The sequence below is a fragment of the Pogona vitticeps genome, chromosome 3, assembly GCF_051106095.1.
Source record: "Pogona vitticeps strain Pit_001003342236 chromosome 3, PviZW2.1, whole genome shotgun sequence".
NCBI classification, from domain to species: domain Eukaryota; kingdom Metazoa; phylum Chordata; class Lepidosauria; order Squamata; family Agamidae; genus Pogona; species Pogona vitticeps.
The window spans coordinates 104,952,021-104,976,613 of record NC_135785.1 but is presented as its reverse complement, the minus strand read 5'-3'; the positions used below and the strand labels follow the sequence as shown (position 1 = coordinate 104,976,613).

General features: G+C 38.7%; 1 long non-coding RNA gene across 1 annotated transcript in view; it reads right to left on the bottom strand.

Moving 5' to 3' along the window:
- The window catches only part of LOC140705875 (uncharacterized), a 51,676-nt gene extending 27,695 nt beyond the window's left edge, over nucleotides 1-23,981 (bottom strand). Inside the window, exon 1 of the long non-coding RNA XR_012085454.2 lies at nucleotides 23,912-23,981. This is a non-coding gene — a long non-coding RNA (uncharacterized LOC140705875). The remainder of the gene's footprint in view (nucleotides 1-23,911) is intronic.
- Between the last annotated feature and the right edge of the window lie 612 nt (nucleotides 23,982-24,593).

Here is a 24,593-nt window from a genome sequence, read left to right as displayed (position 1 = left end):
GACAATTGCATTGTGTTTATGTGAAAAGTGGTTAAATGATGAAAAAAATGAGTCCATTTCTGAGATACTCCCCTTCTTGTTATCAGTGAACAGTAGTGAGTACAAGAGGATATGCTGTAGACCAGCGGTCCCAAAACGTTTTGCAACCACGGACTGGTTGAGGGGGGCAGGTTCTGTGCGTGAGGGGGCCGGGCACCCCTGTCCTCGCGGGTGGGTGTGTCATGCTCCCGGGGAAGCATCGCACTCACGGATGGGTGTGTCATGCTTGTGGATGGGCATGTTGCGTGAGTGTACATGCACATGAGTGTGACATGCCCCCTGCATGTGCGTGAGTGTGAGAAGCCCCACTGCAAGTGTGACACCACCCCGTGAGCATGACACACCCACTGTGCATGCGTGCGAGCAAGGGGTGGAGATCCCTCTCAGCGGCCCAGTCCTGGGAAGCTCACAGACTGGCACCAGGCTGCAGACAGGGGGTTGGGGACCCCTGCTGTAGACCGTCTTCAATGCTATCAGCAATTCAGGTTGCCCTTTTCTAGGTAAAGTTTTGGCATCTTTTTCCCCACTGACAGTGTGGGCAAGATATTGAGCAGCAATATCAGGCCAATTCCTGGCATTTTAAATAATGGATACAGAAAAATAATATCCCACATTCATAAGCCAGACGTATTTTGAAGAATTGAATTTCTTGGCTTTTTAAAATGGAAATTTAAATATACGTATGCTGCACACAAATTCTGATGGAAATTTCCCTCATATAGAATTACCCAATGATAGAGGATCCCAGAAGATGAACATATGATCTGTACTATGGTTACTGGGAGAAGACAGAATAGCTCGAATGCGGCTGCAATCTGTGTTTTATTTTTAACAACTAGACACAGAATCTCCTTGTGTGAATCCCAAATAGGCTTTTTGGCCAGGATGGATTTAAAAAGTTATTCTTCTGAAAGTCATTTAATTGGGTCCTGATTAACAGATTGCCCAGGAAAAGGGGTCAATTCCCTCTTTGAAAACTTGTCAGGAGACTGTTTGGTCTCAGAAATCTTAAGATAATATTTACTGAAACTCCTTTGGGCTAGGACAAAACACAACTGCCATTTGCTGTTATAAGATATGAGGAAATACTCTAAATATTCCTTACAAAATTGTACACTAATTTCTGGAAGATGCATGGCAAAATGTCTCTTTTTCTGGAGGATGGTCACTCAATTATTTTCTTCAAAGCAAACCTGTTTTTGTTTTTGTTTTTTAATTTGACCCCTTTTCATATGATTGTGACCTTTAGTTGCCCTACAGTTCTTCAGAGATCTCTCTCCCCTGCCCACTCAGCTACAATGTGGCCTTTGCTGAACCCACAGTTCTTTTCAACAAGCCTATACCAGACATGTTCAGTGTTATAAGAAATCAATGTTTCTCCCATTTGAATGATCTTTTTTGAGAACCAATATTTCAGCCCATATGGCCTCGACTCTTCAAATAAAGAAAAACAGATGGGGCTTAGAATTCTTTTTAAGGAAAAGCAAGATTACCCTTTTCAATTTATGTGAGCTGTTTTAAATCTGGAGTAGCTTGGAGTCATCTGTTTCTGAATGCATGTGTGAAAACATTGTATTATTTATTATTATTTATAATACTGTAATAAAGGACGTGGTGGCGCTGCGGGCTAAACCGCAGAAGCCTGTGCTGCAGGGTCAGAAGACCAAGCAGTCGTAAGATCGAATCCACGCAATGGAGTGAGCGCCCGTCACTTGTCCCAGCTCCCGCCAACCTAGCGGTTCGAAAGCATGCAAATGCAAGTAGATAAATAGGGACCACCTCGGTGGGAAGGTAACAGCGTTCCGTGTCTAAGTCACACTGGCCATGTGACCACGGAAGATTGTCTTTGGACAAAACGCTGGCTCTATGGCTTGGAAACGGGGATGAGCACCGCCCCCTAGAGTCAAACATGACTGGACAAAAATTGTCAAGGGGAACCTTTACCTTTACCTTATAATATTGTAATAATGTATTTGATATTGCTGGTATCATAAAATCATCATAACTAGTAGCAAATACTTCCATCCTCCATGAACTGCTATAATTCCTTCTAAAACCCATCCAGGTTAGTGGCTGTGATTACTACACGTAATACGAAATTACACATCTTGACTGTTCAGTATGGTAAACACATGCACACGTGTGTATGCACAAACACACATTGTAATTTAACAAAGAATTTAATAAAATAGAACTAGGCAGACACTTGGCTGAGCAGAAGCTTTTTGTTGTTCTTAGATCCTAGACGTTATACCTTTAAATATTTTTAGATCAAAATGGGGTCACTATTGGACAATAATTTAATTGCTCGTGTAGTACAAAATAATTACATACATCTTTGACTGTCCTCAAGGAAATGTTTGATGAAATGTATAATGATTTTAGTATATGAATACTACTACAGTTTCATATTTAACTATGCTAATTATCCATTTTCATTTCAAAAAGACAACAGTTGATAATTATTTAACTGTACTCAATATTAAGTTCTAAGTAAAATTTATTTATGATGTAAATTTATTACATGAATTCAATTTGGGACTATTAGATTGTGTGATTAAAATGATCATTCATTTACTTTATTAAATTTGAAGGTTGCAAGTCTATGCAAAAGGCTTGTTATGGATGGAAACTATGCCATATATCAAATATGAAGCAGAGCCCCATGGGGGCATATATGGCTTCTCAAGTCAATTATAGATCCTAAACCAGAACTGACAGGCATTCACTGAAGTGTATAAACCACAAAGAAAAACTGCCAAATGCCAGCAATTGTATTTTCTTTTTTAATTGTTTCATGGAATCCAATATTTTTTGTCTTTGTATTACTTTTAAGGGCTTCCTCAAAGGCTAAAATGAAATATTAGCCAAAATATTGGCACTTATGGAAAGCCAAATGATATAATTTTTAATCCATTCCCCTCCAGTAAATAAACCATCCCTGCTTTGACAAAAATCTATGATTTGGCTTAAACTAATCAACAAAATTTTGGCCAATAAAATATATTTTAATATGTAGCAAAATATATCACACCTTTATACAATACTAAGTTGCTTTTTCAAAAAAAAAAGTAGTGAATTTTTCTCATAAACAAATACATAATAATTTGAAGACATAATACTTATGAACCCACTGTGATGGAACTAAACATAAAGAAATTGCCTAGGAACATCCGATCAGCACATGATTAGTTGAAGAATGTCCATAGACTGACATCCAATCAGAAGAGGACACCAAAGAATATATATGGATATATATAGAGAGAGAGAGATGGAGGAGGAGAAAAGAAGAAACGAGAGAAATTAAGAACAAGAAATGCAGAGTGAGAATAAACTGCTGGGGAGGGGAGAATAGCTGTGAAATAAGCTACTGTAACCAACATGTAGGCTTGACTTGAATACGTTGTAACCACAAGCTTAAGCACCTTTGAGAATCTATTATGCTTTTATGAATAAACTTTCAGAGTATACGTTCATTCCTAACTAACACCCAGTATTTAGTCAATTTGGACTTTAGGAAACCTCCAAGTGAGTGTAAAGGGTTGAGATAGTGACCAGCAGAATTCAGTGTGGCCACAATTTTGGTGGTGGTGGGATATGAATGATCCAGTAAAAGTTTATAAAGGGCAAGAGTGCCCATATAATTTTGGAGCCAGTACTAGTGAAATTTGAAGGGAACCAGAGAAGTTTCTTCTTCTTCTTTTTTTTCTTTTTTGTGAGAAGCCAAGGAAAACTTCAGAGAAAATCCAGAGGAGAGCATTTAAGGACCAGGTGGAAAGGGATAGATTCCAGAAATCAGATGAAAGGTTTTGGAAGTCCCTATAAGGGGTTCTGGAAAAATCCTGAATGGATTAAAGGACACAGTGGCTAGAATTCTAACTCAGAGGCAGCTGGAATTTTGAAAAGTCAGTTACCCAAGTCAGTTAACGTCAGCCTCCAAGACAAAAGCTTTTGGTAAAAAGGAAGAGAATGAGTGGAAAGCCAGGGGGAACAGATTCACTTAAACTACCAGTCTCCTGAGGTAAAAATCAAAATGGCTAAAAAGTAGGGAGACTTTGAAGCAGTTAATTTTCCTAAGGCATTCTCTGGGGTAATCAGCTAGTGGTAAAACAGTAGCAGAATTGCATTGGGGAAACTGTTCAAGATTACAACAATTACAAGCAGTGGACTTCTGAGGTAACAGCCTGGTGTAAAGTAGGAAATCCCTGTGAAATTTGAGCCTGATCACGAATATGAGGGGGTGCTGATAAATATTGAGCCTTTCTCAGAAAAAATCGAGCTAGGAAGCTGTAACTGCCACATTATTCTACATATTCCCCCAGGAAGTCAATGCACTTGTGACATCTGTCCTGCAGCTTCATAAGTCCCTGCAAATAAAATTCTTCCAACTGCTGGTGTAACCACTCATTTGCAGTATTACTTGCCTCCAGAACACTCCCAAATTGTTGTCTCTTTAGTTGTTTTTTTGAGTTTGGGGAACAGATAATAGTCAGAAGGAGCCAGGTCGGGTGGATGGGGCATCACTTGAAAGCCTAAGGATGTCAGTTTTGTCATTGTTTCACCTCCTGTGTGTGACGAGGTGTTGTCATGCAATGACGCTTTCCTCGGCGTTTTTCCTTGATGTTTTGCCTCAACTTCATAAAAAAAGTACAATAATATTTTGCATTGATGGTTGAACCCTGTTGGAGGTAGTCCACCAACAGAACTCCCTTCTTATCAAAAAAAAACTGTTGCTTCTGTACCGACCTTTGCACTCGGAACTTCTTTGGCCTGGGGGAACCACTGTGCCTCCATTCCTTAGACTGTTCCTTTGTCTCAGGATCAGAACAGTATATCCATGTCTCATCACCAGTTACCAGTTTGCCCAGGAAATCTGACTCATTTCTTGCAAAATGTTCCAAAACAGCCACCGATGACTCCACATGTTTCCTCTTTTGTTCAGTTGTCAAAAGTTTCGGGATCCATTTTGTTGCCAGCTTTCTCATTTCTAAGTCATTGCACATAATGGCACCAACTCTCTCACATGATATTTTCAGATATATAGCAATACTTCTGGCTGATATTCGGCCTTCCTCTGTGATCATGTCATGGATGGCTTTCACATTTGCAGACACAGAGACAGAAGCAGGCCTTTCACTGGGTTTCTTATTTTCAACATCGAAATGGCCAGTTTTAAAACTGACAACCCAATGTTTAACTGTTGCATATGAAGGGCCACTGTCACCCATAGTTTGTGACATTTCATCATGGATCTGCTTTGCACCTTTCCCTTGGAGAAACAGGAACTTACTCTTCCTCATTGAACGTTTCTGGAGGTGCTGCCATGTTCACTTTGGACCTGAACATGAAAGATAAGTTAAAATCATAGGCAGTTGATTTTTGTACCATTGAATACAAACAAATTTTCCAATAAACCCTGCAATTTATAGATTCCTAGCTCATTTTTTTCTGGGGAAGGCTCAATACTTATCAGCACCATCTTGTAGGTAGCAGGTGGAAAGAGAGAGTATTTCCTGATATAAGATATGCCTTCTAAAAGAAAAAAAACAGAATGAAAAACAGAATGGAAACCCCAGTCAGTGAATAAAAACAATTTGTAGTTGAAAACTTGGAGGGAGAGGAAGAAACTTTAATCATATGCCCTGTTGAAAGTGAAAGTCAACATGATTTAGAAGCCTGGAAATTTGAGAAAAAAATTTAAACAGAAGAAATTAAAAAATCAAGACAATTGGAAACCGAGAGAGACAAATGGAATTTCAGTTAAAAATGAGGGAACTGGAACTGGAAGTTCAATCTGCCAATAATAAAAATAACTCAAATAATAATAGGAATAGGTAAAGGTAAATGTTCCCCTTGATATTTAGTTCAGTCATGTCCGACTCTAGGGGGCTCCTAGGGGACTGCTGGTCTTCTGACCTTACAGCACAGAGGCTTCTGTGGTTTAACCTGCAGTGCCACCACATCTCTTAATAATAGGAAGACTTCTCAAATAGATATGAAGAGATCCCCTCGTTATTATAACGAAGTCAATGCAGAGGCTTTTAAAATTAGCTTTCAGAGCTCTTGTGCAGAACTACAGATAGGACAGGAGGACATGATGGGATACCTTAGGTGTCAAATATGTGGTGGTTTAGCTGAGATATATGGGGATATGAAAATGGAGGGATCTCAGGATTATAATATATTTAAAAGTAGGAAACAGATTTGGTTTGGCAGCAGAACACAGTAGAAGAGAAATGAGAAATTTAGTTAAACGTAAAGAAGAGACCTATGTGCAATTTGCGTGCAGATTACACCATTTGCTTAAAGAGTGGATTAAAGGGTCAGAAGTTGAAACAATTGAGCAGTTAAAAATCTGATAGGACTGGAATTTATTTGGCTTTACCAGCAGAAATTAGATGGATTACCCAGGAGCATAAACCTCAAACAGCGCAAGCAGCTAGTGAGATGACAGACAATTTAGTTACCTTAAGAGAAATTAAATGCCCTCAGTACTGTGAGAGGCAATTTGAAAAGAAATCAGGAGACAAAAACAAACAATTTAGAGGAGGAAGATGGCAGTCAGAGAAGCAGTACAAGGCTCAACACAATATGAGGGGGTGAATAGAGACAGGCAGAATTCTAAAGAAAATACATGGAAAGAATTGTTTCAGTTGTGGAAAAGAAGGACATTTTAAATCCCAATGCCTGGAAAGAACTAGAAAATAAAATTTTCCTTAGAAAGAAAAGTCTGTATATTTTATATCCAAGTTAAGCTCTGAGGTACCTCAGCTACAAAATGGCAGGGAGAATCAGGTTGCTATGGAAACACCATTAGCTGCACAAGAACAATCCAAGAAGGCTGTAGAAGAGAAATATTGTTACCTCATTCAGCTCAGCCAAGAATTACTAGATGAGGCAGGAAAGTGAATTCAGATACAAGATCAACAGGTGTGGGAGTTAAGAGATATATGTTTGCAAGTTTGTATTTGTCATCCAGGAGTTATATCCAAAGGGAACATGATGCCTGGAAAGATAGCTGTACTTAAAGGAATAGGTTCTGTACCATTTGAAGTTCTTGCCAGAGTGAGAATTGCATATAGAAATTGGTCAGGTCTATGGGATGTGGCTGTGTCGCAGGGGATACCAGCTTCATGCTTGATATACTGTTACTTACATCGATGAAATAAGAATTTTTAGTCAGAAGTGGGAAGTATTGAAGAGAATAAGGGGTGCAGGTGTAGCAGTGAAAGCTACCAAATGACATGTAGGGAAAATGAAATAAACTATCTAGGCCACATAGTTGGAAGTGGAAATCTGAAACCTGTCAAGGCAAAAGTACAATCTGTATATGGCCCATTTCTACACCTAAGAAAAAAATAAAAACTTTTTAAAGGATTGATAGAGTTGGAGATTTACAGTATGCTCAAATTTAGCAAAATAGCAGTACCCTTGACTGAACTCACCAAGAAGAAAAATCCTGACCAAATTGTATAGACTCTGGAATGTTAAGAACACTGAAAAAAAGCTCTGACCACAGATCCCATCTTGATGGTACTTGATTTTGACTTATCTGTCAGCATAGATGCATCCAACATGGGGATAGTGGCTGTACTGGGTCAAAGGGGCAAAGATGGGACTTTGCATTCTATTACATTTATTAAGCCAAAAGTTGCAACCCCAGGAAAAATATCTGTCAACCATAGAGAAGGAATGTTTAGCCATTATTTGGACAGTAAATGAACTGAACCTGTACCTATGCAGAAGGAAATCCGCCTTGTGCACTGATAATTCCCCTTTAACTTGGTTGAATTATGTAAAAGCTTCTTGGGATGGAGTTTACTGCTACAACTTTGAAGTTAGAAACATAAAAGGAAAGGACAATGTTGTAGCAGATGTCTTATTAAGAAGAACAGAAGAAGAAACTTAACAAGGGAAAGGTAACAAATGTTATGTAATGTTAAAATAAAGTTCTGTAACATGATGTACTGTACTGCAATAATATGTATTGTGTGTATAGTTTAGAATAATGTAAAGCAAGTAACTGATGTATTGGGAGGTAATATGGATGACGTAATTATACCTATATAAAATGTGTTTTTATAAATTGATGAACTTGGTAATTTGATATAGTAAATAAATTTATAAGTATGTAATGTAACATTGGTAAAATATATTATAGGTAAGATATGATATGGAAACAAATGCAGAGTGAGAATAAACTGACTGTGGGAGAGGGGATTAGCTGTGAAATAAGGTACTGTAATCACCATGTGTAATATGAGATTTCAGAGAGAAAAAGGCTGGACTTGAATATGCTGTAACCACAAACTTCAGTACCTTTGAGAATTTATTATGCTTTTATGAATAAACTTTCAAAATATACTTTCATTACTAATTAACATGCAATATTTAGTTATTTTGGACTTAGAGAAACCTTCAAGTGAGTTTAAAGGGTTTCGATCGTGACCAGTGGACATCAGTGCAGTCATACCCACCAAACTACAAATGCTGAAGAATGAGAGAGAGAGTTGAAGGCCAGACTTTTATACAGTGAGAGGAACAGATATTACTGCTATCATCATAATCAACTGCTTCAGAGAATTTATCTGAAGAGACATCCCCTACTAACTTTGCTATAAACCTCCCAAAAATTGACCCAGACAGTGATTTCGAAATGGAAGCATGTGTTAGATTTTGACAGTTCATTGTTATTGTCTATCCTGCCAATTGCCCAAAACCTAACATTCAATGCTCATTGTCTTTTTGCTTTGAAGTAGCATACCAGTTGAGCACCCAGTTTCTCCTTTCTGATATTATACACATGTGTCCCAGCTCCTTTCTAAGGGGGCTATTTTTGTGGTCCTAAGGAAGCCCATAAAATTACTACAGGGCCAAGACAGTTTAAGCTGCGTGAAAGAATTTAAAAACCAAAAACAATATAATCTTTAGTGTATGATTTTCCCCTCTTTGGTTTATGCTCATCAGGATCACTAAATTTAAAAAGCATTTTGGAGCTTTTTGTTATGGTTGCTTGTTATTATTATTGCTGCAGCTGATGTTGCTCTTGTTTTCATCCTTGAAGCCAGGTTTCACTTTGGGGACCTGGAGGCCGAGGTGGCCACTCCCAAAATGAACACATGGGGCCACAATTGCTCATCAGAGTGCTTTCTGTTTAGATTTTTATTGCCCTTGATAATCAAACAACTCAAGTGCATTGAATTGAGGAACCTTGGCTCTACTACAACAATGCTCAGAAGGAAGCCAACTTTAGCTTCTTCTGATTTTGGAAAGGGAAGGAAAGAGCAGGGAGAGATGCATCTGGCATAACAAAGGGATGTCTAGCAGCATGCCTATGTTAGAATGAAGTCAAGCTATAAGGAAAGAACAGATGACACTTTCAAACATTCAGTGTCTTAATTATTATCTTTTGTAGTGGATTCTACATTTGCTCTCCATGGTGCTGTCCATTTGCTGCACGTATTATCAGGTAGGGGCATTCGCAGGCTCTTTCATTTTATTCAGATACTAAATCACTTCTGAGTACTCTCAGAAAACCTGAAAAGAGTCAACATAAATCAGAGTGACTTAACAGCACACAATTCATCTTATATATATATAAATCTCAGATTTAATTCTTTATGACTCCTATTGACTATAATTGGAAATTTATCAAAGTTATAACTTTTTTTTGTCTATTCACTTGTCAGAATTAGGCAACATGTGTGGGCCTATTAAACATTTATTTGGAAGTTATCTCTGCCAAATTTCAGATAAATTCAGATGAAATTTATGTAACACACAACTTTAGATTTGGTGCCCTGCTTGACGCTTACCCCGCATGACGTTGAAATTGTTGGTTCCAATGGGAGAAATCTGCTTTACGTTGATTAGGAGCCTGCTTCGCAAACCGTTTGTTCACAAAATGATTTTTTTTTCCGGCTCCGCAAAATGGCTCCCCGCCCCACACAAAATGGCTTCCCTCCCTTCTCAAAATGGTTGCTTTCCGGACGGAAGCTTCGCATTACAGCATTTTTAAATAGCTAATCGGCGGTTGTCTATGGGCAGTCTTCGCTGGACAATGAGGTATTTCCCCCATTGGAATGCATTGACTGGTTTTCAATGCATTCCAGTGGGGATTTTTTTTTTTGCTTGACACAATTTTGCTGAACAGCGATTTTGCTGGAACGCATTATCATTATCAAGCGGGGCACCACTGTAGTTACTTATATACATGTGTATATATGTTATTATTTTGTTACATGCTATCAAAATGTTTCTCACTTATGGTGATTCTAGCAAAGTTTTTAAGGTACAGTATGTGAGATATTCAAGGAGATATTGACCACTGCTAGCTTCCCAATAAGTTTTGATGACTGAGTGGGCAGAGGTCTCCCAAGCCCTAGTCTGACATTCTGTCCACTATACCACATTCTCTCTCTCTCTGTGTGTGTGTGTGTGTGTGTGTGTGTCTGAAAACTCTTGCTTCTTTGTGGCAAAAATGGGTGAAATCTGGAGAGATGTTAATTTTCTCCTTATGAGGTGATCAGACCTGCCAGAGATATTTCAGGTTTTATGAGTGCAGGGAGTTTTGTGTAAGAACAGTTGTCCACAGTAAGGACATCCTTATTCCTTTTGTTTTTCAAATACTTTGTTCTGGCTGCACCACTTTCATCAGAGGCTTCTAAACATGCAGATTTCCAGCTGCAAATTGTTTTCAGCCAATGAGCAGTTAGTTCTATGAGTTACAAACTGAGGAAGCTTGTATAAGTTATTTGAAAAAAATTCTCATCCATCTCTGCCTCCATCCATTCAAGTTCATTGATTTTTATGACTAAACCCAAAGCAAGTTTTTCCTGCCCAGACTTTCAAGCACCAGGAGTTCTGTACATCACCGAGGACAAAGCTGTAGTGATTACAAGCTGACTGTTTTCCTGCCAGGCTTTTAATGCATACTTGTTTCCCCCACAAGTCCTGTATCACTTTCTGAAAGTCTGGTTTCCTTCATTAAGCTGTCTAATTTGAGATGATTTTAGATACACATACCCCTAGACAAATAAGTCTATTAGCTCTCTACAATTCTGTAATTGTGTTAAGGTTAATACGTGTAGCCCTACTGATGTTACATATGTCAGATCTCTATTCGTTATAACATTGTCTCACTGTTTTGAAATGTATATCATTTATTTCATGGCCATGAAAACACTTAGTTCCATTTATAATTCTAATCTAATTTCACAGATGTATTTCTTGCTCTTATTTTTTGTAATTAAAAAAAAAAAATCAGAATTGGGCTCATAATGGAATGAGCCCATAATGGTCTCATTTCTTTCTCTAGTCATTTAACTGGCTATAAATTTAATCCATTCATCAATCAAGGATTAATGACTCCCAAATTTGAACATTAAAAAAACACTTCATATGTTAGCCAAGACTAACATGTGATTAAGGCATACCTTAATATTGATAATGAAGAAATAATGGAAATTTTGTATACGTTGGTTCAATCATCCATCAAATTGGAGACTGCGGTGAAGAAATCAGAAGAAGACTGAGACTAGGAAGGGCAGTAGTGAAGAAATTAGAAAAGGTCCTCAAGTGTAAAGATGTGCCACTGGCGACCAAGGCCAAGATCCATCCACATTCTTGTATTCCTCATCACTATGTGAAATCTCAATAGTAAAGAAAATTAACAGTAAAAAAAAAATTGTTTGAAATGTGGGTGCTGGATGAGAGCTTTGCAGATACTCTGGAACACCAGAAAGACAAACAACTGGGTCCTAAAGCAAATCAAGTCTGAACTCTCTCTGGAAGCAAAAATGATGAAACGGAGGTTGTCCTACTTTGGGCACATCATAAAAAGGCGGGATTCTCTGGAAAAGACAATAATGCTGGGAAAGACAGAAGGCAGCAGAAAAAAAGGAAGATCAAATACGAGACGGAATGACTCCCTAAAAGAAACTGCCCAAATCCTATGCACCATGAAAAGCAGTGTTTTAGGAGTGAGGCATAAACATTGCTTGTTGCAGTAAGGAATTAATAGCCAATGCATCATTTTGTAAATATAAAATAATTATGTTCTCGGTATCTCAGAAATAACATTATTGTGCATTCATTACTCCACATAGGTAACACTGCAGCTTGTAATACATTAGTTCCAGTCTCTGAAGATTTCACCTTACAGCATTTTTTTCCTTGAATACGGTAAGTATGCTGTCCATTTCATTATCTGGCAGACTTTGTGGTCAACATTATTTTCACCTGCTCTTCCTTCTTTTCTCATCTTTCTAATCTGACTTGATTTACAGAGACTTTGGAAGAATATTGAGCCATAGCTGATGCCAGTGTACATTTCATTGGGCTGACCAATATCAAGGTATCCCTTCAGTTCCTAACAGATGTGATGCCTCCTAACCCTGCTGTGATGTTGTAATTAGTCACAAGATAAAATAATTATGTGAGTATCCTTTTACTCTTTTCCTTTGGAAATTAAATTAGAATTCAAGCTAACAGAATGTTTAAACTTGCCCTTAAAGAAGTAATAGACCATAACATAAAGTGAACAAAGAACCTATTTTGAGTTACAGATTGTAAATTTAACTGTGCAGTGTTAACAATATGTTGAAAGGACTTTGGCAATCCATAATATTACCCTCATACTGCACTCTTATACATGTTTCCCAGAAGTAAATCCCACTGGATCCTTTGGGAGTTACTCTAAGATTAGTGTAGGAATAGGATTAAACCTATACATAGAAAGTCCATATGTAACATATGCCATGTGGGAAATAACCAAGCTCTTATCAGGATAGGAAATGAATTTCCAAGAAGCTACTCGGCTTTTGCTTTTAAAACAGTCAAATGTCTTCCCCAGATGCCCTTTACTACAGAAAAATCTTTTACTATATAACTTGCAGGAATATTCTTCTATCAGTCCACTAAATTAGCCATTACTAACTACCAAAGCACACAGCATGTATTTTTAAATATATATATTCAAAGAAATGTGACCACTATTGCTAAATATTGCTCAAAATTTTGTAAACCTCTTCATTGAATAGGTTGAGGCATTACCAAATATTCAACTCTTAATTCTCTTTTCCATATTGGTCCTTAAGAGACCTTGGGCTCTCTGTAGTGTGATTCCCAAAACAAAGCCAAAATAATCCAGTCTGTTTAACTAGTTCCTTCAGGTCATATAAGCATACAATGCTCTTCTGCTCCATCATACAATTTGTTTAAAGTCTTCCAACATTTGTTTACTTTTCAACCACAGATTAAATTCCCTAGTCTCTACCAATAGCCAGGACACTGTTACATAGTTTATGCTGGCAGAAGGGAAATACCATAATGCACAGAACCAAATTGCCAGTAGTCAGTGAGTCCCTGCTTGAATTCCTAATGTGCACCAGTCAGGTGGTTTGGTGCATGACCAGGAATCAAAATGGGGACTTGTTCATTAGCAGCAGTTTGGTGCCGTACTTGGTGCTATTTCTTTTCTGCCAGCAGAACTATGTAAGAGGATTCTGGCTGTTGGGAAAGATTGTGGGATTTAATCAAAAGCTGAAGACGGTACTCATGAAAATAATAACAAACAAGCAGGTATTACTTCTTGTACTAATATTTCCAAGCTCTGAGACAACTCCCAGTTTAGCTGAAGAGTTATAATCTTTGCTTGCTCCAGTGCCAGAGCAAATGACAGCCAAATATGTAAATGATTTCATTTGGTCAGTCAGTTGGCCATCGGTGTTCCATGTGTGATGGTTGGGTCGGTGCCCAAGGTTCATTAGCTTTTTGTTAGCATACTTGATTTCTAAATGAATCTGTTTATGATAATTGTTCGGTACCCTGAGCATCCCCAGAGGCCTATTACTGTTTTAGACGATGCCATCTGTCTATGAAGGTATGTAGGGAACTGTTTTCCCAACAACAATGGGAGGGGGAGTCTTGTCCTGCTATGCAATATTAGGAATATAAATTATGAAAAAAACCTAAATCAATGTGTCAATATACACCTTTGTTTCTTTGGTACAGTTTCTGAAAAAAGTCCATATGGAGAAATATAGTTCTTAAATTCTGTGAGGAATTCTCCTTAGGAGAAAACCAAAACAGCAGCAGCAATAACAACAACAGCTACAACACTACAATAGCAGCAGCACACCAATGAACGGTGGTTACGAACTTTGAGTTACGAACTTTATCCATTCCAGAAGATAGTTGTAACTCAAATTGGTTGTAACTCAAAGCACCATTTCCCATAGGAATACAATAAGACATGATTAATCCGTTTTGGCCGAACCCACTGCCCCACGCACACACTAAAAAACACCTTAAAAACACACTGCAAGAGCCATCAAAGCACAGAAACATACCTCCCCGATCAAACAAAACCATTCCAGCAGGGACTTTAAAAAACACTGCAAAAGCCATCAGAAACGCGATCAGTCTGTTCCAGATGAAACCCCCCCACTAAAAAACACACTGCAAGAGCCGTCAAAGCACAGAAACATACCCACCCCCCCAGAATCAAACAAGCCCATTCTAGTAGGGACTAAAAACACACTGCAAGAGCGATCAGAAATGTGATTAATCTATTCCAGCTGAACTGCCCCACTAAAAACACACTAAAAAACACTGCAAGACCCATCACAGCAGAGAAACAAAACCCTACCACCCAGCCCAAACCCACGCTGCAAAACCCACCCAGAAAAGGCAGTTTTTAAAAAGCAAAAAGCAGTACTTTACCAGGCAGTCCAAAGCCTCCTCCGAACACACATTCTCTAACTGCTGGGGCAAAAGAGCTACAAAGAAGCAGCCTCTTGAGAGTCCCCTGGACCTATCTATTCTGAAGGAAATCAACACTGAGTGCTCACTGGAAGGACAGATCCTGAAGCTGAGCATCAATACTTTGGCCATCTCATGAGAAGAGAAGACTCCCTGGAAAAGACCCTGATTTTGGGAGCATGTGAAGGCAAGAGGAGAAAGGGACAACAGAGGACGAGATAGATGGACAGTGATATCAAAGCTACCAACATGAATTTGAGCAAAACTCAGGAGGCAGTTGAAGACAGGAGGGCTTGGCGTGCTCTGGTCCATGGGGTCACGTAGAGTCAGACATGGCTTAACGACTAGACAACAACAATGCTGGGAAGCAGCTATTGTCGCACATAATCATGTGGAGCTCTTCTAATACAAATGGCGCGTTCTTGACTCCACAGTCTTGTATGTATCTGCTGAGTTGTCATTCTAAAATAAGTGTATATAGGACTGTATTCTGAGAAAACACTCTCAGTCAACCTTGAGGCCCATGATAGAATAGAGAAGATGAGGTAGAAGCTTTCTATGGCCTTTGTGGTGCTTATACGACCACCAAACATTATAAATGTGTCATATGTTTGTCCTGGAGATAGGGCTCTTTTGTGTGTCGACATGTGCATAAAACCCACTTTGGCCACTTTAGGCAGAGTGGAATATATTGGTAACATATATGTGCTTATTTTAATGGTAGGAATTCTAAAGATAGAGCTAGAATTTTGAAAGTTGTGAGCAGTCGTCTTTAGTAAACAGAAAATACTAGATTTCTTCTCTAGTGGTACAATCTAAAGCACAAAGCAGTTTTTTTCCCAGAACTCTGCCAGCACCTGGAGATTTGCGAACAGTAAGCATTTCCCTTCATGCAGAATGGAAACTAACTTTCCTTTCATAATACTGAAGTTTAAAAGACACCAGGCAATGAATGTCTTTCATCCTCTTTGAGCCTTCAACCAATATTCACCTTTCTTCCTTGAGTGGCTCACAAGGGGTTTATTGGAAGGCTCAAACTGTGGCCGCAGTGCTTTTGTTACCATGTAGTCTTGTTGCTGCCTTTCATTTCAGGACTTCTTTGAAACCAAAATAGAAATTGCTGTGTGCAGTAAAGCACAAACAATTTTTATAGGATTTGGAAAGGAACCCAATTGAAAACGACTCTCTTGTTTGTCATTGTGTTTGTGCTGTCTGCTTTGTAGCCTGGGTGATCTCACTCCAGCCATCTGCATTGCAGGCTACTACTTCACACCATTGCCACTTCATGACCACCTTTAAAATCCAGGCACTGTGAAATATATCAAACATTACATCCACCTGTTTCAAGTAATGGGGGCGTTGCAGTGACATGAAGAACTTCATTACAGCCTGCTTTACCAGGATTTGTCTTAATTCTGTAGGACAGGAGTGCAGCCCATGGAAACAGGCAATACCAGAACATGTTTCTGTGGCCTGCATACTTGTCCCAGCCCCAACCAAAAAAAGAATCCTCCAGCTGAGAGAGAGAGAGAGAGAGAGAGAGAGAGAGAGAGAGAATTGCTGCTTTTTAAATACATTCACTTTTTAGATATTTGTTTTTCAGTAAAAAGTGGAGTTCCAAAAAAAATTCAAAATGCCCTACTTAATTAGGCAGAGGATTTGGGGAGTTCTTCTGACTGGAGAAAAGCCAAAATGGTGTTCACAAGACTGCCAAGTGTCATGGGAAGCAGATGGAGTTCCCGAAATCAATGGATAGTCACTGGATTCTCCCCAAGTTGAAAATGCACCTGGAAACTCTTCCTCAAGAAGACTAAGGAATTTTGAGAAATCGTAGAAGTGCTTAGAATAGATTTTTCAATGTGTGCAGTGGCAAATCAGGGTGTGCAGGGGGAGCCATAATGTCCCATTGCATTAGCTAGATCAGGTGTAGAAAACATTTGTGTGAAATCTCAATAAAAGCAATTAATGAATAACTTTCTCTGGAGTTCTTATAGCTGTTTATTGGTGACCTAGACTATCAAAAGATTTGTCTTTTTTTTTAAGTAAAATTCACTGGCAACTTGAAGGAAGAGTAGAATATGCTATTCTTTTCATTCTCTCAAAGGAATGATTAGTCAACAGGGTTCTTTTTTAAAAAGAAAAATTAATCATTTCACTCTGTTACACTTACAGAGGGTTCCTTTGGAAATTTAACCTTGAATCCTGTTTTAGTTGAAACTCAATCAGTGGCCCCTTGCAGTATGGAAGACACTCAGATTTCACCTTTGATTTTTATTTCGTTGACATCCATGAACACTTTTAGGATTCTGCGCTGCTGTTCTTCTCCACAAATATCCCATCCTGAAGAAGTACTGTACCTTATGATTTTACAGATTTGTTATTTAGGTTGGCTATTGCTTTTTCACTAATGTTTGGGCTTGGTTTTTATGTGCCATTGCTGGCTTTGTTTTGCTTGTATTTTGAAGCAGTTTGCTATAATTTCCCACCTTATATTGTGTTTGAGGTCTAATTTGGTTTTTAAGTGCTTTAAAATGAAATACCATTGTTTTTCAAAATGTATTTAAGAATTTGATTAATTAATTAATATTTAATATTTAATATAGTCGTACAACAACCCTTTGGATTCATTTCTTGTTTAATAAACATTTTTGCTATCTGAGATGGAGTCACCATATTTATTTTGACTTTCATTTTGATTATCGGCAAAATGTAGAGAATTTCTGTTTGCTACACTTCAAGTCATGGAAGTAAATAATATAAATGGAAATGAATTGCAAATTGAACTGCACGGCATATACTAGGTTAACAGAATATATGTTGACTATTAAAAACTACATGCATCAAGTAATTAATGGCTTAAAGCATAACATAGTCACCTAGTGAAATCTGGACTGTTGGAATCAATGAAGAATTGATGGCATTGGGTTGAATGCTGTCAGAAATTTATTGAAAATAGTTAGTGGCCATCAAATTATGTTAGCCTTTTAAAAAGAAGAAGAAGAAAAAGAATAGAAGAAGGAAGCGTTCTAGACATATTATTTGATCCAGAGACCTCTTGTAACAATGATGGATTGATTACATGGAATGACATGCATTAATAGCCATTTTCAGCTTATTTTATATTTTGATCTTGTTAAAAGGCTCATTTTTCTTTTTTTAAAACTACATTAATGTGGGGCATTAAAAGTATAAAATGAGTTTGAAATATAAAGGGGTGCGGGTCACAAACAGGAGACAGAAAAACAATGGCTTAAGAAAATAGTGTTGCTTAAGAGAGACTAATGTACAGTGGTGCCTTGAGCCGGCTACCCGGGATTGAACCCCAAGTCGTGAGCACAGTTTTGGCTGCAATACAGCAGTTTAACCACTGCGCCACAAGGCTCAGCAAATTATAGGCTTATGGTTGTTGTGGGTTTTTCGGGCTTCTTGGCCGTGTTCTGAAGGTGGTTCTTCCTAACGTTTCGCCAGTCTCTGTGGCCGGCATCTTCAGAGGACAGCAAACTCATGAGCACAGTTTGCTGTCCTCTGAAGATGCCGGCCACAGAGACTGGCGAAACGTTAGGAAGAACCACCTTCAGAACACGGCCAAGAAGCCCGAAAAACCCACAACAACCATTAGATCCCGGCCATGAAAGCCTTCGCGAATACAAATTATAGGCTTATTGTAGCTTTTTCTTTGAAGTAAAAGTGATCGGTTAAGATATTATTCTATGTATTGTGTTATCTTACGCACAGTTGTGTTCTGCATTCTGTTTCTTATGTTTTATAATTCTTTATTCCACGCTGAGTGATTCTGAAGCTATGATCTCAGTCAGGGGTCAGGGAACTTTTTTACCTATTACCCTGCAAAAAAATTATATACGCCAACATTACCCCCTTGATTCGAAAGGAAGGAAATCAAACATTATTTGAATTAAAAATATTATTGAATCTCCAGAGGCTGTGTACCAAACTAGCAGGATGCACCAAATTTGATAAAGATGTGCACTATTTTTGCTGGAACACATTGCACTCTAGCCATGGTGTGGTATAGGGAGTACTAAGGTGTCCAACGTGCTTAGCAATTTGCATTAAATTTTTGCTAGCTCGCAGAGGTGGCTGCCAGAGTGGTTCTAGCAATGACTTGCTTACTAGAGACAGGCAACTCAGAATTCGGGGGGAGGGGTGTCCCTACCACTTTAATCATTCTATGTGTAGTGTGCAAAAAGGAACAAACCAGGCTAAAGGTCATGTCACCCACCCTGGTGCCACAGCCCAATATAAAAGGACCAGTGTGCTTTTTTTATCATCATCAATGGAATACTCAGCAGTGGCCAGAGGATTGGAAAATATCAGTCTACATACCAATCCCAAAGAAGGGAAGTGCCAAAGAATGCTCCAACTACCATACAATTGCACTCATTTCACATGCTAGCAAGGTTATGCTCAAAATCCTACAAGGCAGGCTTCAGCAGTACGTGGACCAAGAACTCCCAGAAGTACAAGCTGGATTTCGAAGGGTCAGAGGAACTCGAGACCAAATTGCTAACATGTGCTGATTATGGAGAAAGCCAGAGAGTTCCAGAAAAACATCTACTTCTGCTTCATTGACTATGCAAAAGCCTTTGACTGTGTGGACCACAACAAACTATGGCAAATCCTTAAAGAAATGGGAGTGCCTGACCACCTTGTCTATCTCCTGAGGAACCTATACGTGGGACAGGAAGCAACAGTTAGAAGTGGATATGGAACAACTGATTGGTTCAAAGTTGGGAAAGGAGTACAACAAGGCTGTATATTGTCCCCCTGCTTATTTAATTTAAATGCAGAATACATTATGCGAAAGGCCGGACTAGAGGAAGCCCAAGCCACAATTAAGATTGCCAGAAAAAATATCAACAACCTCTGATGTGCAGATGAAAGATGGCAGAAAGTGAGGAGGAATTAAAGAACCTCTTAATGAGGGTGAAAGAGGAGAGTGCAAAAAATGGTCTGAAGCTCAACATCAAAAAAAACTAAGATCATGGCCACTGGTCCCATCACTTCCTGGCAAAGAGAAGGGGAAGATATGGAGGCAGTGACAGATTTTACCTTCTTGGGCTCCATGATCACTGCAAATGGTGAAAGCAGCCACAAAATTAAAAGATGCCTGCTTCTTGGAAGGAAAGCAATGATAAACCTAGACAGCACCTTAAAAAGCCACCCGCCTTAATTCAGTTTCTCTTTTGCTTGACTGCCTGTTCATTTTCAGTTTTGAGTCAGTCTGTCTCTCTTTCACACACACACACACTCCCTCCATTTTCTCCCTCCATTTTCTACAATTACATTTAAATGAGACTGATGAAGTCCTCAGTCTCTTGCACCTTTCTTTCTTCCCTCCCTCCCTTGCTTGCTCCTTTCCCTCCTCCTGTTTGTTTGCAGTCATTTCCGGAGGAAGCAGTCATTCAGAAGCCCCAGATTGGCTGATTGTCCCCCCCCCCCGTAACCAATTAGGTTTATCTCTCCAATCTCTCTAACAGAACGGAGCATTTAGGAGTGCCCTGCTGCAACGAAGGAAGTAACAGGACGAGGTGGTTTACAATTAAAGCTTTGGCTCCAGAGGGGTGGGTGGGTGGGAGGGAGGGTGGTAGCAGCCTGCTCATTACCCCCAGGATTTTCATTTTTACCCCAAATGGGGTAATTTACCCCTGTTCCCCTACCACTGATCTAAGTCTTTGTCGTTTTGTAAGAATTTTATTCCTGATTAATACTTCCTATTCTGCCTTCATTTCTTTTCTTGATTTCATAACAGCAGATGGAACGTGCCCAAAGCCCGTCTATTAAGCACCAATTAAGTTAATGTTTGTGCTAAGTACTCCAATTTTCTTTGTTTTTGTGATGCCTACACCAGGTTTTCTTGCCCATCTGGATCTCTGGGTGGGGTGAGTTTCTGTTGTTGATTACATTCAGTGATATGTGCATGCTGTTTAGCTTCCTTGAAGAGGTGGAAAGCAATTTTGGTGCATTCAACAATCTAGATGATAACAATGCTTTCACACCTTCCAAGACTTGTCACAAGTATTCTCACATTCGCCTTTACAGAACCTTTCAAAGAAACAAAGTGCACATGAAACAATATGCACATTTTAAAATATGAATAACTACTTCTACATAATTGGGGAAAAACCCACACTTCAACTTGCTTTTAACCATGTGGGAAGGCTACATAAATTAGGTAAAATGTGCACATTAGGAAAAAAATTACAAAAAGTGGGCACAAATTTCAGTATGGTATGAAAACACAAACTCCCACGACAAAATAGGGAATACAGATGAAAATCAGAGAAATTTGCCATCAATAAAACTGGGAGTTTCACCTACATATTTAGTATTAGGATAATTGTATGTGCTTAGCACTACCACGTAGCACTGCTCTCCTTAGCAACTGTAGTAAGATTCAAGGGCTTTGTTTAGTCCACTTTCTGAAATAATGAAACCCTAACATTTGTGTATCTCTCTCCTTGTCTGGCAGTTCAAAATGTTCTATCTTGAATTAGATTTCTAAGTAATATATAAACACCATTCATTGATTGGCCATCCTTGAAAGCATGTGTGCTCTTAAAGATAAGGGTGGAAGTGATAAATGCTTTTTATATGGTTTCCAGTTATTCATTTTTATGAATTTATTTTGTATTAATGAGAAAATAGATACAAAATGATGCCATCAATGTGACTGCACATGCAGTTTCACATTAACATCTATCCACTCTCTGTGGTACGGCCTTGTAGAGCATGACATGTTTGCCTTTCAAGAATAAAGCCAAATGTTCCATTTCTGATATAGTAACAGATCATGCTGTCAAGGTTGTAGCAAAAGTTATGGCTTGCTATAATTTGGATTAGATGCACAGAACAGATAATCCCCTACATAATCATAAAACATCGGTTCCAAGGTATGCATATGTAATAGGGTTTCTCAGGCTGGGTAATGGAAACCTGCATTTGAGAGTTGCTTAAACATCAGTCACATACTACTTGCATAGTTTATTACAGCTGTTCTGTAAAGAACTGGAGGACTTTTACCCCACCTCCACCCATTGCAGCCACCTAGTCTAGCAAACTCTAGCTGAAAATGGCAGCCTAGAAAAAGCTCTGCAGGAATTCATCATTTGCAGCTTCACATTTTTCAGCTCCTAATGCCTCATGGCTCCATTGCAAGGAAGCAGAAACTGACAAGGTAAACCCACAAGGCTTCTCCTGGACTTCTTTTTTTTTAATATTTTACTTTTAGCAAAGGGTAACAGGAAGGAAAAAGGGATTGAGGTTAAGGGGAAGAGAAGAAACAATGACATACTAACATCCATTCTATATATATTGTCATATCAAAATTCCAAATTGCTCTTTTTACTATTTTCTGCCTTCCAGATTTAAGTTCTCATTTTAATGCATGTTCTTCAAGCGATGTCTAATGACTCAAACCATTTGTAGAATAAGTCCCATCTTTCAGTTGCCTTTTGTAGAGGACAGTCCTTCATCACTTCTGATAAAATGTCCATTTCCACTGTTTCCCTTATCTTCTCAATAAGATCTTCTTGTTTTGGTACCATCAGACTTTTTCAATTTTTGGCATAAAGAATTCTAGCTGCTGTGACTATGCATATAACTATATACTTCTTTGCTATATCTATGTTATCAGGTATCATACTCAATAAAAACAGTTCTGGGGTTAATGGAACCTTACAAAGCAATATTTGTTGCAGCACAGCATGCACTCTTTTCCAATATTGCTTCGCTACTCTACATGACCACCACATATGATAATAGCTTCCCACATGTGCTTCACATTTCCAGCACACATTTGATACATCTGTATACATCTTCGACAATTTTTCTGGAGTCATATGCTTCTCCTGGACTTCTTGAAGTTGTCCCCAGTCTGCAGCTAGAGGCTTCCCATAGAGACCTACATGGAGCAGATGAGGAGAGTTGGTGACCTTTTCTGTCCTTCCTTCTGTCATTCAATGTCTGTCATTCACTTTTGCAAGCTAGAAATTTCCCTTTTGACACCAAGATCAGGGTGTGAAGGAACCCAAGTAATCAACTGAACAATCTGAGTTTCCTCATTGACCACTATTAGAGGAGGGGAATTATAATTTGGGGGTGCCAGGTGGGTTTAAAATAAGGATGTGATGAGTACACACCCAAATTCTGCATGGTTTAATGGCCTTTCTATTAACTGCTATGCAGAAAACATGTCCTCTGAGCAGGAATTTTAGCAGTACTGCAATCTGACTGGCTTTTCCAGCTGGATCCTGTGTAGGGAGCATGCCTTTCTGCACAGAAAATATAACAATCCCATGTAGCTTGACATTTCTTCTAAGAAAAAACAAAGCACAAAACTACTGAAAAATCCCTGCAATCATGAGATCTCAGGGAAATCTTGTGAGGAGAAAAGAGTGGTGCTCCCACCCCCACCCCATTTCTCTCTAAGACAGAGAAGTTGCAATATTCACATTCCTATTTTTAAAACTAGGCACCCATATCAATCCATTTTAAACTAGCTCTGCACAAAGGCGTGTGTATGTATGTGTGTTGTGCTTGGCACCCTTCAGAATGACAATATCGGGGAGCCCGAGAAAAGGAACCATTACTTGAAAGAATGAAATATTTTTTAATGCTTTGGACATTTGAGGAGGAGAAGAGGCAGGCTAGAAGAGATTACAATGAACAAGACAGTGATCTGAAAGAAGGAAAAGGATCATTTGTTTCATAACAAATGAAAAATTTAAAGGAATTGGGTCTATTTGTTGCTTTCAGTACTAATAAAATGAATGCCAGAGCCACAGGGGAGTTCTGAATGTCATGTATTTATTTGTTACTCCTTCGTTTCATTCGAAGCTCATTTATTTTTGTTCCTTCAGCAGCCAAAATAGGTACTATGAAGGTTATGTGGGGGAGCAAATGGCTCTGTAACAGTTTACTGTGTTACTCAAATAGTCTGCATTCAAACATATTTCGGCAAAACTGTCCAACATACTGATAAATCATCTTTCTGTTCAGCACTTACTGCACCCACCCACCCACACATACACACACACAATTGCAAGGACAGGACTTTGTAGAAAATCATAAAACAGAAAAGCAGAGATACCTGTTTTTCTCCTCAGAGGCAGAAAGTTACTAGACTCTTCCGTTCATCTGTACTTTGCCTTTGTGCAAACCTCTACTTCCCCCAAAAAAAACCTCCAATGCAAACAGTTCCCAACAGTTTTGAAGCATTTTCAGTCAATAACACACTGTGCCTCTACCTGTCCCTCCGCTGAATATGCAATTTAGAAAGAGAGCAAGATTCGTTAATAATCTGATTTCTGTAGGTCAGTCTGGTATGCCTTTGTAATTCTCCTGTTGAATGCAATGAGAAATGAATGCAGATGAAATAACAAAAATGTATAGAATAATGAAGTGAAAAATATGACGTGTTACACTGAAAAGAAGACAAACACACGTATCAGCATGCTTCAGTTTCATGAAATACTTTTAAATTGTTATCCACATGGAATTATGAACTTTCTGAGAGTAACATGCATAATAGAGCTGGGTATGATTTTTTTAAAAAATCAGCAAATTTGTTCAAAAATTGCTAATTTGTCAACTTGTATTTATTCAAATCAGACCAAAGTTCCCTCTAATTTTCATCTCTGTCCCTTGCATGCACAATTTTGCTCCTAAAGGTTCCCCTTGACAATTTGCCCAGTAGTGGGGGGCGGTGCTCATCTCCGTTTCCAACCCATAGACATAGCGTTTGTCCACAGACAATCCTCCGTGGTAACGTG